We start from the raw sequence: 12,291 nt of genomic DNA, 5'->3' as shown, positions 1-12,291 counted from the left end.
TCCCTGCCAACCCCTTATTCCCACCCCACCAAAAAAACTCCTATTTCATATACTCTGTCTTGGCCTGAATATTATTCTCTACTCCATAACTCAGAGTTGGCCTGTCAGTCCCCTCACTGAGCAGGAGCAGCTGAACAGCTGTGAAAACAATGGAGGAACCAAGGAGGGCTCTGATTAGTGGGGGAAGTTGGGGAAATCTGGGACCCACCAGGCCCATCTCCCATGTCAGTGCACAGCCTGTGGAATCGGGGTATCCCATGGCCCCGCCCAGCCTTGGCAGGCCTGCCTCCAAGCTGGACTCCCATCATTGGCGCTGCTCTAACTCTCTGGCACCCTCTATTCAGAAACGGGTTTTTCTTTTCTTTTCTTATTGCCTCTGAGTCTTCAGGACTGTTGCATAAACATAGTGTTGCTAGGCAGCCCTCAAGCCTCTTTTCATCCTGGATCCCAGGAAATTCTGTCCAGGCAAATTCACTGGAGTGTCCTTACAGCTGGTATTGTCCACTGAGCCAGCTCTTTTCTCTGGCCCCATTCTTTGGCGAGCCCTCCAGCATCTGCCTTGTACATTTGATTTTCTTGATCAAGTTTAGAGATCAAGTTTAGCAAGCCCCCTCCCTACCCGACACGTCCCCTGCTATTAAGTGTCCCTTACTCTGTGGGATGTGCATACATAAGTCTAATGTAATCATAGCCCTTTGCAAGTCAACACAGATTACCGGAGAACAAAGACTTTTGCTTACTGCTCTGCTGAACCACCCGGTGACCTCCCAACAGCATTCTCCTTTTTCCCGCCACTTTTTCCTTTAAGCTGTAGAACTACCAGTCACTTTTTCAAATGTCCTCCTGCTGTGGCTTCCGAGTGCCCACCCTCTTCTGGTTTTCCTTTCACCTAAGTAACAGTCTTTCTTTGATGCCCCACCTCATGTTTCCCTTCCTAGACGGCAGCTGTGTTTCAATCACGTTTATGACCCCAACAGCCAGCACACAACTGGGTACACCTCAGTTCATAAGCATTTGCAGGGCAAAGACATGATGACATTATTTAAAAGCACTCTCCTTAATTTTTCCCCCCTTTGAAATATAATTTTTAAAAATATTAAGAGCCTGATGTTGGTTTAATATTTCCTTTTCTGGATTGAATCATCACTCTAATTATTCTTAGTTCTCTTTTGGTCAAAATAATCTACATATATTATAAATGTTGATATTTATTAAACATAAAATTAGAATTTCATTGGAAAAGCATCTCTCAATGAGAAGAATGAATTTTTTCACATAGTTTATGTATCGGTAGATGAATACCACTTATTTTTAGAATGACAGAGGCTTCCCAATGAATTCTATTCCAGTTTCCTGTTTTTTAAAAATATTTTATATTATTGGAAACTTCAAATATGCATTAACTAGAGAGATTAGTATAATGTAATATCATTTGCCTCTTTTTATGGTTGCCTACAAATTGTACTTTCTAGCTACATGTAAGCTATCTAGCATGTGTTAAGATTGCTTAGTCAACTTTGAGTGACTGCTTTAAACATCTGTCTGTATTTGACTTCATTGTTATACACAAAATGCTATTCTTCTATGTATTAGGCTGTAGGAATGCTGGTTATATATATAACCCATGTGGTATCACATCTTCTTGGGCACCATGGCAGATTTACCAATCAGAGTATTGTTTTCTGTTCAGCCTTGACACAGCTCAAAACCCAGCAGTCCAGGCAACTACAAATCAATCAGAGGGAGTATGGAAGCCGAAATTAATTTTATGACCTTGTATTTTTTTTAAAAAGAATGGAATCTTTATGATTTTTGTAAATATGGTACATAATAAGAATTAACATTAAACAATATTGAAAAGTTTGTGGAGGAAAGTAAAATCGCACCCTCAGTTCTTCCATCCACCTATGTATTAGTGTTGTACATTTTAGAGAGTATTATTTTATACACTTCTCTTTGCAAATAAAGAGATAAAGCTAAGTACAAATAAGTTCATAAAAATGGGATCATTATATGCATATACTTTTTACAAACTATATTTTTGCTTGAATCAAATGGAAGAGAAGAACAGGTGGAATTGCTGAACTTGAGTGTTTCTTAATAAGAAGAGATATTTATTCTAAAAGATTCCTCCAAAGTTAAGAAAAACATTCTAAAAAAATTAAGGGGAGGAGAGAAATTGCTTTTAAATTACATGTTTCAAACTGGGCAGTATCTATAGTGCCTTTTTTGAAATATGAGAACATGAGATAATCTATGTCTCCACATCCCCTCCTCACACGTCCCATTTTTTTCTTAGTGAAATGATTGTACATCACTGGAATTCAGAATATTAATATTGTAATTTGGCAGCTATAATTCTCACAGTTGTTTAATCTGAATTCAATATGCAAATCCACCCAGTGCTCACCAGCAGCCTTTTTGCCACGGCTTTGCCATGAAAGAGTTTGTTTACTTTGAAGCATCGATGATTTGCTGTATTTTGTTATCAGGTCCCTTTTTCACGAAAGGCTCATAGGTGTTGTTTTTGAGTTTTTAATGTGTTTGAGAAGATTCTCATCTCTACGTCCTAACAATTCTGTGATCCAGACAACAAAATGCTGCTGTTTCTTTGCAGAGTCACTTGAGAATGGCCTGTGTCTCCAGGGTTTAGGTGTTTCTTAGAATCCTGCCTGAGGTCTGGAAGGACAAACCCTTTGCTCACAGTCATTTCCCGGTCACCTTGCCTGTCTCCAATCCCTTTCTCCTTTTGGCCCAGCCAAATCCCTCTTCTTTCTTTATCATGTAGATCATAATTCTGGCCTTGGTCCATTTCTGTAAAATTTAATTTCTAAAGCACCTGCTCTGGAAAGATCTTGTTTCTCACCAAATTTCTTCTTTCTTACTCACAAGGAAAATGCATTCTGTCCTTGGCTCCTCTGAAAATTGAAGTAAATTATGTTTCTAAGCCTTTCTGCAGATTTTGCTACTTATTCCATTAAGGTTTTCCTTGTCATCTCTCTCCCTTCCTTCTTAGCCCAGTGTTTCCTCAGCTCAGAAATAGCTGCTTGCTTTGAGCATTCTTGATTGTATCTAAGAATGAGGTGCTTATCAGAGACATATCCCCCTACAGCTCAGATATACTGACTGGTTCAAAGTCTGATAAGTCATTAGTGACATCTAATTTGGTTTCTGTCTTTAATTTGCCGCTAAACTAAATGGCAGGGGCAGCTGTAATAACCTTTTTTATTAGCATGGTACAAATACAAAATTTAAAAATTTTCTGTGATGCCTGGTTTGTGATTCTAATGGGGAAGACAGGCAACAATTATACTACAGTGTGAGCATTGCTTTGGGTGAGAGGTGTGATAATGGGAAAAGATGGTTAATGTGTTTAAGGGCCTCAGGGAAGACTTTACAAAAGATTTTGCATTTGAAGGGAGACTTGAAGATCAAGTTAGAGCAGGTCAGGAAGGCAAGCCCTCTAGAGCAGAGAAGACAAAATGCACAAAGGAGTGGCAGCAAGGAAAAGCATGAAGGGCTGTGGGAACAGAAATAGCTTAGTACAGCCTGCAAGGAGGAGAGTTGGAATCTATGGCCGATGAGGTAGATGGAGCTGTGTACATCATATAGAAAAGGTTTAATCTTAGGTGGGAGAAGGAAAGACAGTATAATTTTGAAAGGCAGAGATTTGATATGATCAGATTTGCATGTCACGGAAGTCATTCCGCCAAGAAGCAGGCTGTCATCAGAGCGTGAGCCTAGAGGTAGAGAGACAAGGTCTACTGTAAGTGTAAGGTGAGAGACACTAGGCACAGTGTGGGCCTGGCCAATGAGAAAGGCAGTGGATGTGGGTGACGAGGGGCCCCTGTGAGATTTCTCAGATGATCTTAAAGACAGACAGCAAGTCTTTGTAGAAAGAATCAACTGACCTGGCACAATGCTGGATCTGTCTCTCACTGGCCATGTGATCCTGGTAGAATCACTAAATAACTTTGGACCCAATTTCCTCACCAGTATATGGGACAAAAATCTTGACTCAAAATTGTTGTGAATAATATATGTAAAGCTCTTGAGAGAATGCCTGGTGCCCAGACACCCTTCAAATTGAGTTAGCTGTGCCCATGCCCACCCTCCTCACCATAAAATGTTTTTTGACTCTGGGAATAGTTACACCATCAACTCTCTGAACAGTGGGCAAAAATTCTGTATTTTGACTTACCCTAGTACCCACCTTGTATTACTAAATAGTTCAGACAGTGAGTCAGGAATATAAATAAAAATCAACTGAACCCTAGCTGAGTAAGCTTTGCTTAAGACATCTGATCAGTCACAGGATGAATGGTACTTCAAGCAAATAACCTCTGCAGCTTCTTGGGCCTGGTACCCATGTGAAGCGTAGGGTGGGAAGTATAGTGCTCTGTAAACCATCATTATTATACAGCTCCTAGTTCTGATACTTCCAACTACCACTGATTGAGTATCTAATATGTACCAGGCATTGTGTGCCATTTAACATGGCATACGATGTTTATTGACTTACATTATATCACTTTGGTCTCACAACAAACTTATGAGGTAGGAATTGTTCATTATTTTGCAGATAAGAATATTGAAGCTAAAGCTCTGTAAATAACTTGCTCAGGTTTACTTATTAATTCTGGGAAAAAAATGTATCAGTTAGCTTTTGCTTAATAACAAACCACCCTGAAATGTAGTGGCTTCAAATAACTTTTACAACTTCTTATGAGTCCAAGAATCAATAGGGTATTTTTGATGCTCTGGGTCAGCCTTGGCTGATATCAGCTGGGCTTGCTTTTGCATCTGTGGTCAGATGGAGGACCGACTCATCCTAGATGTCCTCTCCAGTGGCCTCTCTGGCTGTTGGCCAGTTGGTGACTGGAGCAGTGAGAGTGACCACGCCTTGCCAACTAGCAGACCAGCATGGGCTTGTTCGTGCAGCAGACAAGGAGCAGTCCAAGTCCAAGAGCAAATTTGAGCAGACATTTGAGATCCAGACTCAAAATATTGCTTCTTCTCTAGCCTTTTGGGCCAAAGGAACACAAGGCCAATTCGGAGAAAAGGATGGAGAAGTAGATTCCACTCTTGTTGGAAGAAATGCAAAGCACTGTGGCTATTTCTGTTATGTACCAAACACCCTCGGTGTGACTTTGGGCTCTGAAGCCTGTGATCCTGCAGTGGAGGATATTATTTTTATCCTTGCTTTATTGATGAAAAAAACCCCAAGGTTCAAAGACACTAAACAACTTGCTCAAAGTCACTTGACTAGTTAGTACCTGAACCAGGCTGAATGAAGCCAGTGAATTTTTGCTGGACCTGGTTGGTGACATTCAGGGTTCAGAGTCTATGAGATGTTAGAGCCATTCACTCTTGGGGGTGGAAGGAACCTCAGAGGTTGTCTGGCCCATTAGCTGATAGAATTTTGAATTTCATAGGTCACTATAATTCAAAAGGCATTTTCGCAACCAACACAGATTTGTCAAACTGCTTTTATTTTTTTTGCCAAGTCAAGGCCATCTTCTATCATCCTCGTTTCATTAAAAAAAGGAAAATTTCAACACCAAAAAGCAATAATTTTGTAATAAAGAGAATCTAATTAATTCAGCTTTGTGGAAAACTTACTATTTTGTCATTCATTTTGCCCATTTTGCTGTTGGTCTGCTAAGTCCTTACACTGGAGCATACAGAAAGCACTCATTGAGCTCACTCTTTTCATTATTAGTACTCAGATGCCCTCTAAAACATTCCTAACATATGGTCTTCAGTCTTGTCTGCATTCTTATTTCTAGTGACAGAATTCACTGTTTTCTGAAGTTCTCTTCATCTTTAGAAATCTTTGTAAAAGAATATTCACATGTTATAGTGAACCCAATCTTTCTCTCAGTGACATCTACCCATTAGCTGAAGTTCATCTTTTGGTGCTCAACTACAAAAGTTGAGTGCCCTGAGGTGTTTGACAACAGCCCAGTTGAGTTGTCATTAATGATTTGTCATTAACCCCAGTCCCTTTTGTCTTCACTTGCATAGCACTGACTTTGAACGTCCTCTACTCTTGTCCCACTTTCAGGCTCCATCCAGTTTGACTGCATCTGCCTCCATGTGGATATAGAAGTCAGTTATGTCTCTGGGTTCAGCCTGATTGCTGTAGTAAATTATTAGATCATCCATTTTCTCTTTCTACATATGATTCTTCACCTAGTGAGGTTTAAGGTCACACTAGCTTTTGCAGGAATTCGTATCCAGGTGTTGACTCAAGGCTCAAGTTGAAGCCTCAATTTCTGTATGAATAAAATGTGAGCACTGTAGAACTGTTTTAAAGGCTCCATAGGTACTCAACAAAACGGAATACAACTTCAGTAGCATTTAAAGAGTATCTATCACGGACTAGGCCCTGTGATAGGTGCTAGGATGCTAAAGAAGAAAAGATGGTTGCTATTCCAAGGAGTCAAGGTCCAGATGGTAAAACGGAAATGCAAAAATATCATTACCACGAGATTATCAGGTTTTTTGGGTGGTGTATACCAAGTGAGATAGGAGAATGGGAAAAGCAGCATCAATGCCTCATTGTGAGGTTCAGGGAAGGCTTTGTAGAGAATGTAGCATCTGAACCAAGACCTGGAGAGTGATTAAGAGTTGCTAGGTAGGCCTGATCTCTCTCCCTTGGGGCAAGTACTACATCATATAGGTTAAACAGCACAGGCTTTTGGGACAAGACCATCAGAATTCCAGTGATGGCCCTGCCTCGCAGGTTAAACCCCCATATCTCAGCTTCCTTCTGAAAGGCATTATTGTTCCCCTCTCTTCATTGGTGTGAGGACTAAATAAGACAGTATGCATAAAGTTTTTGGCATAATCCTAGTGCATAATGTGGTAACTATTCTCAGTTCAAATGACCTAAGGTGACTAAAGTTCTAAGCCCTCCTCTCCTGATGAAGGACACTCTTTAACTTCTTTTACCTTTGTCTTCTGCCTGGTGCAATGAAGAGTGTACACCCGGGATGCATCCTCAGCTGTCAGGATTCTAAGAGAATGACTTGATGGAGAACACATGGGTGGGCCAAGGGGCCACAGCATTCAGGAGTGCTGCCAGCTGCTGCAGCGCCTTGTCTGAGGCAGTCAGGTTCGCCTTTCTCTTCTAAAATGTAATCACTGGAAAACCAACCCAGTGTTTAAAAATTTCTTTCAATTTCAATATAAAGAATAGTCACAAGAATAAGAATAGCCCTAAAGGGGAGCCATGCACCCTTTATGCAGATTCTCCTATTAACATTATGCTCCATTTGCTTTATCATTTCCTCTCTCTTCCCCTATCAGACACACACACACACACACACACACACACACACACACACACACACACACACACACACACACATTTTTTTCTGAAACACTTGAGAGTAAGCTTTTACCCTAAATATTACCGTGTCTGTTTGCTAGGAACAATGGTATTCTCTTACATAATCACAATGTGGTATCCACTTCAGTAAACACTGGTATAATACTTTGATATGATCTACTATCCTTATTCCAACTTTGTCAACTGACCCAGTAATACCCTTCATAGCATTTTTTATCACTGTTACAGGATGCAAAAGTCAAAACTGTGTAAAACGCTATACCCAGGGAGTGTTACTTCTAACCTTGCCTGCTCGCTGTTTCCTCACTCTTGTAGAAAACCAACTTAATTGTTTTCTGGTTTAGCCTCTTTTAGTGGTAAAGACAGGCAGAGATTTGTATGTTTTCTTATTCTCCTTTTATCTTACACAAAGTAGCATATTTATACATTGTTTTACATTCTCTTTTTTTTTTCACTTAACAGTAGTTCCTGGGAATCACTCCATGTCAGTGTATGGTGACCCTCGTTCATTTTTACAGCAGCCTGGTGCTCTAGTGGGCCAGGCTATGGTTTATTCAACTGGCCTCCTAGGCATGAACATGTAGGTAGTTTCCAATGTTTTTGCAAATCAAAATGATGCTGCATTGAGTAGCCTTTTATATAAATATGGTTTCACCTGAAGCCTCAGTTTCTGTAGGAATAAAATGTGAGCACTGTAGAGCTGTTATCTGAAGAAGTTCTCTTCATCTTTAGAAATCTGTGGAAAAAAATATTCACATGTTATAGTGAACCCAAATCCTTCTCCCAGTGACATCTATCCATTAGCTGAAGTTCATCTTTTGAAGGTATCAACACCTGGATATGATTTCCTTTACATTGAAATTGAAATATTGAAATCAATATAAATTATTAGAGGCATATATGTGGGTAAATTTCTTGAAGTGATATTGCTGGATGGAGGGGTAAATACATATGTGGTTTTGTTATATTCTGTCAAATTGTCCTCTGCAATGTCATTTTGCATTCCCACCAGTAAGACGGTGCCTGAGAAACCCAACATGTTGACTTTTATTCTCACATGATGATATATCAAAAGGGATTCAGGAAGCAGGAGAGAATGAAGATCAGAATCAGGTGCTGCATGGAGTAGAAGATAGGGCGCCCAACACAAAATCAACTCATGAAATGCTTTTTCAGACACTTGGACACCTTCTGCTCAAGGGCAGAGCAGTCTGACTTAATTTTTCCCTCTAGAGCTAGGCATCTCTAGTAAGAGAGCTTTACAAGGTATCTAGTACATAGCAGATGACCTATAGATATGACTGAATGCATGAAGGAATGAATTGACAAAAATCAGCACTGCCCACAGGAATAAATAAACCTGGCTAGGAGATCATTTTGAAGGAACACATCTCACCTCTTCTTCTCCCCTTCCCTCCTAGACAGATGCTTCCTTGTACAGCCGTTCCTGGAGACTAAGCAGTTTGAAGTTTCCAAAGATGAAAACACGTAAGCAGTCCTTGCATCAGGAGATGGGGCTGCACAGAGGCCCATTGTCTGCAGGGACACAGCGAGCTCTGTGCTGGAAGGGGAGTGTCCCCCACCGCAGCCTGGTCTTTTCAGCCTGAGCATTGCCTTTTCTCTATGGAATGTAATATTCTACCCGTGCCCTCTGAGTGGCATTGTGTAGTAGCCGGGTCAGCAGTTGGGGTGGGGGGCACAGACAGGGAAATGATCTCTATACAGGCAACCCAATAAGTCAGAGGCAGCCCCAGAGGGCACAGCCAGGACAGGGCTGAATGAATGCTTTGTGCAGGTTTGGTGGCAGTGGCTGGAGAAGCACCTTCCTCTTGCAACTCACCTGGTGGCTGAACAAAGAGCCCTTTCAGGTCTCAAGCCCCACAGCAAACATTGCGCAGGTGATAGATCTGCTTTCCTGACCTGCAATGGACCCTGGATCGCAATTCTGCCTGGCATTTCTTGTGGGTTGCCACTAGGCCCCTTTCTCCCTCCAGGAGTACAACAGAACTAACCCACGAGGAGAAGAGGCACCTGTTCTGAGGCCAGTGGGTCACTGCAGCTCTGAGGACTTCATTTCAGAGTCACAGGGGAGCAGGCCCAGTTCATCCAGGTTTCTGCTGACTCTTGGCATGGTCCACACTAGCAAGCACTTTTTGTCTGGCCCTCAGTGTTTATAAAATTCCTTTCTCATCTGAGCTCCAGGATGGTTTTGAGGGGTCAATGGGACAACTTCTACACAAGACAAAATGGAGCCACAATGAGCTCAAGTGAGTCCAGAATGGTGGAGTCTTCTGATTCTGGATTCAGAGTTCTTTCTAAGACACTATTATCCACAGTATCATAGGAATTAGTGTGATGGCAGGGGTAAAATACTACATAACATTATTTTGGGCTTTGCTCTGGCTACTAGCCAGACATCAAAGAGCAACAACTATTTTCTCCTCCCTTAGCATAAGAGCCAAACCTGTGTGTTGTGAGTTTGGGTTCTTTGTCTAAGGGATTGTTAATAGTTTTATGCGTCAGGGTTGAAAACAGAAATTGTGAAGCACCTGCAAAAAGACAATCATGACTCTTTTTGGGCTTATAAACTCGTGGAGAGAAGCTGGTGCTGGGGTTCAAGAAACAGAAAGGGTTAATTCAGAAGTGGAGGGCTGGATCTCCTTTCCTCTGATGGAGACAGGGTTAGTTAGGATTTAGGATGAGTGATTGAGATCCGTGACTTATGTGTACAAAGCACCAAATCTGGGGAGATGTCTGTGAGAGGGACGTGGAGCCTTCTGGAGCAGGCGCTGGCTCTGTGGCTGGGTCCGTGTCCAGTGAGAGGACTACTGGGGGAGCATCTCTGAGCCCACCTGGAGCACCATCACCTGCTAGATGGTGGAGGACTGCTTGTCCAGTAGTATCTCGTACAGAATGGATATAACTAAGGATGTGAACACCATGCAGTCATCCTTATTTGGTGGATACCCTATAATCTTTGCTGATTATTTTTAGGAAAGGAAGGAAATACCCCCTCAAAAGTGACTGAAATTGAATCCTGCTTGCCTCTACCAAGTAGGAACTCAGAGCCAAATTTAATTGGTTTAAAGGAAAAGAAACAATTTACTCATTCATTCATTCAGTCAACAATATTTATGGAGTCATTACTGTGATTCGGTATGATCTCATAGAATGTCAGTATGTCCTTCACTGGAAATCTGGAACAAAATTTGATTAAAACAGATTATTTTGATATTTGGCCTCTAAAATGGGTCTGTTTTCTCTGTCATGCTTCTTCATGAATCATTTGCTGCAGTGTTTGCATAAATCCTCCTCTTCCTTTAAAATATGGCTCAAATACCTTCTTTTCCACAGATACTTATTCTCCTACCAACCCATAAATTAAGGTGTAGTTGGGTCTCAGCTTGAGCACGGGCCGTGTCTGCTCACAGATCCAGGCATGTCTGAAAGTGTCTGGAAAACTGCAGACACATGCCTGATGGAACTCTATTTTGGGGATATCGAGAAGCCTCCTGTGAAAGAAATCATGATGTTTCCACTTGTGGGATCCAGACAGGCACATCTCAGCATGTCTGGAGAACCAGTAGAGTGACATCAGGCTTTAGGGAGGGGGTAGGAGAGTCCCAAGAACACACTACCCTCTGGTGAGAAGGAATCCCACTTGAAGATCTTCGGAGAGTAACAAGCTTTACGTTCAGGGGCCAGAGAGAGAGCGCTCCGAGTACAGTGCGGTGTCTGCCGTCTGAGTTTGCCTCCTAACTTGCCGTCTTGCTGAAGGCTCTTTTGAAGGCTGGGTCTTGGGAGCACAGTGTCACCATATACAAAAAAAGAAATAACCACTTTGTTTAATCTCTGCAATCTTGGGGGTAAAACATAAAATTTAATAATCCCCTCTCCCAGCCCCTCTGCTCATTCTTGGGGATTTACACAAAAAGAGTAGAAATATTCTCCACCCTTTGACCATAAAATTGTACTGGAGCATTAGCACATTGAAGTCATTGAAAGTGAGGCCTGGCCAAGCAGAGGAAGAACAGCCACCCTTCGTCTAGGTCTTGAGCATGGTGGTGCCTCGCGTCCAGGTATAGAACTTTGCATGAGTGGACTTGCTCAGGAGTGGGATCTGTCTGTTGATCCAGAAATTACTTGAAGAAGTCTTGAAGGTGGTTAGTGTTAGTCCCATGCGAACAAAATGCTACAGAATATTTGGTTGTTGAGGTAAATGTGATCCAGGAGCAGAAAGTGTGGGTGGAGGAATGATGGGGACAAGGCTGAGGAGGGCAGCAGGGGAAGATCATGGACAACCTCATTACAAGTCTAAGGCAGCTCAAATTCATCATGAACACTGAGATGAGATTGTGTCTTAGAAATTTACATTTGGAGGCTGGTAGGCGACTGATTGGAGATGGGCAAAATTGAAAGAGGGAAAACTAATAACTTGATATAATTCTCAATATTTCTAGGGCTGTTTCCAGCCATAGGCTACGCCCAGTTCAGGAAGTGGCAGTATTTTCTCCTCTATGTCCTCTATTTGAATGAGCTAACTGCCCAGGAAACAAGGTGAAAACTTAGTCTTGATGTTTCCATCTTCAATTCTCTTTTGATGACTCAGTTTTCAAATTATCAAAGGAGCCTTTAACTTAAAGGCATTTGTTGAAGAATTCTTCATTTTATGAATCTTCTTAATAATCAAAGGTTTTGTCTCAAAAACTAATCTCTGCCTTTATTATAGACTTCTGGGAGATCTGACAATTCTGGGACAACAGTTAATAAAAAACTGAATGAAATCTGATCCCTCCAGTTGGGCTCTCACTCCTCCCATATTTATTGCTCTAAATTAAAAAGAATACTCCCTTGCTTAAAAATTCTGTTTGCTTTTTAGTGCATATAGTAATATTTACCAACCCTTATCTCTCACTTGACCCCTGCCCCATCAC

General features: G+C 41.5%; 1 long non-coding RNA gene across 2 annotated transcripts in view; it reads left to right on the top strand.

The window, feature by feature from the left end:
* LOC108391468 (uncharacterized) overlaps window positions 1–12,291 on the top strand; it is a 217,425-nt gene that overhangs the window by 94,126 nt on the left and 111,008 nt on the right. For both annotated transcript variants that reach the window (XR_012130187.1, XR_012130186.1), the window contains exon 2: window positions 8,779–8,845. This is a non-coding gene — a long non-coding RNA (uncharacterized lncRNA). The remainder of the gene's footprint in view (window positions 1–8,778; window positions 8,846–12,291) is intronic.

The sequence above is a fragment of the Manis javanica genome, chromosome 4 (genome assembly GCF_040802235.1).
Source record: "Manis javanica isolate MJ-LG chromosome 4, MJ_LKY, whole genome shotgun sequence".
Classification (NCBI taxonomy): Eukaryota; Metazoa; Chordata; class Mammalia; order Pholidota; family Manidae; genus Manis; species Manis javanica.
Note: the sequence above shows the minus strand (reverse complement) of the source record. Positions and strands in the feature narration are given on the sequence as shown.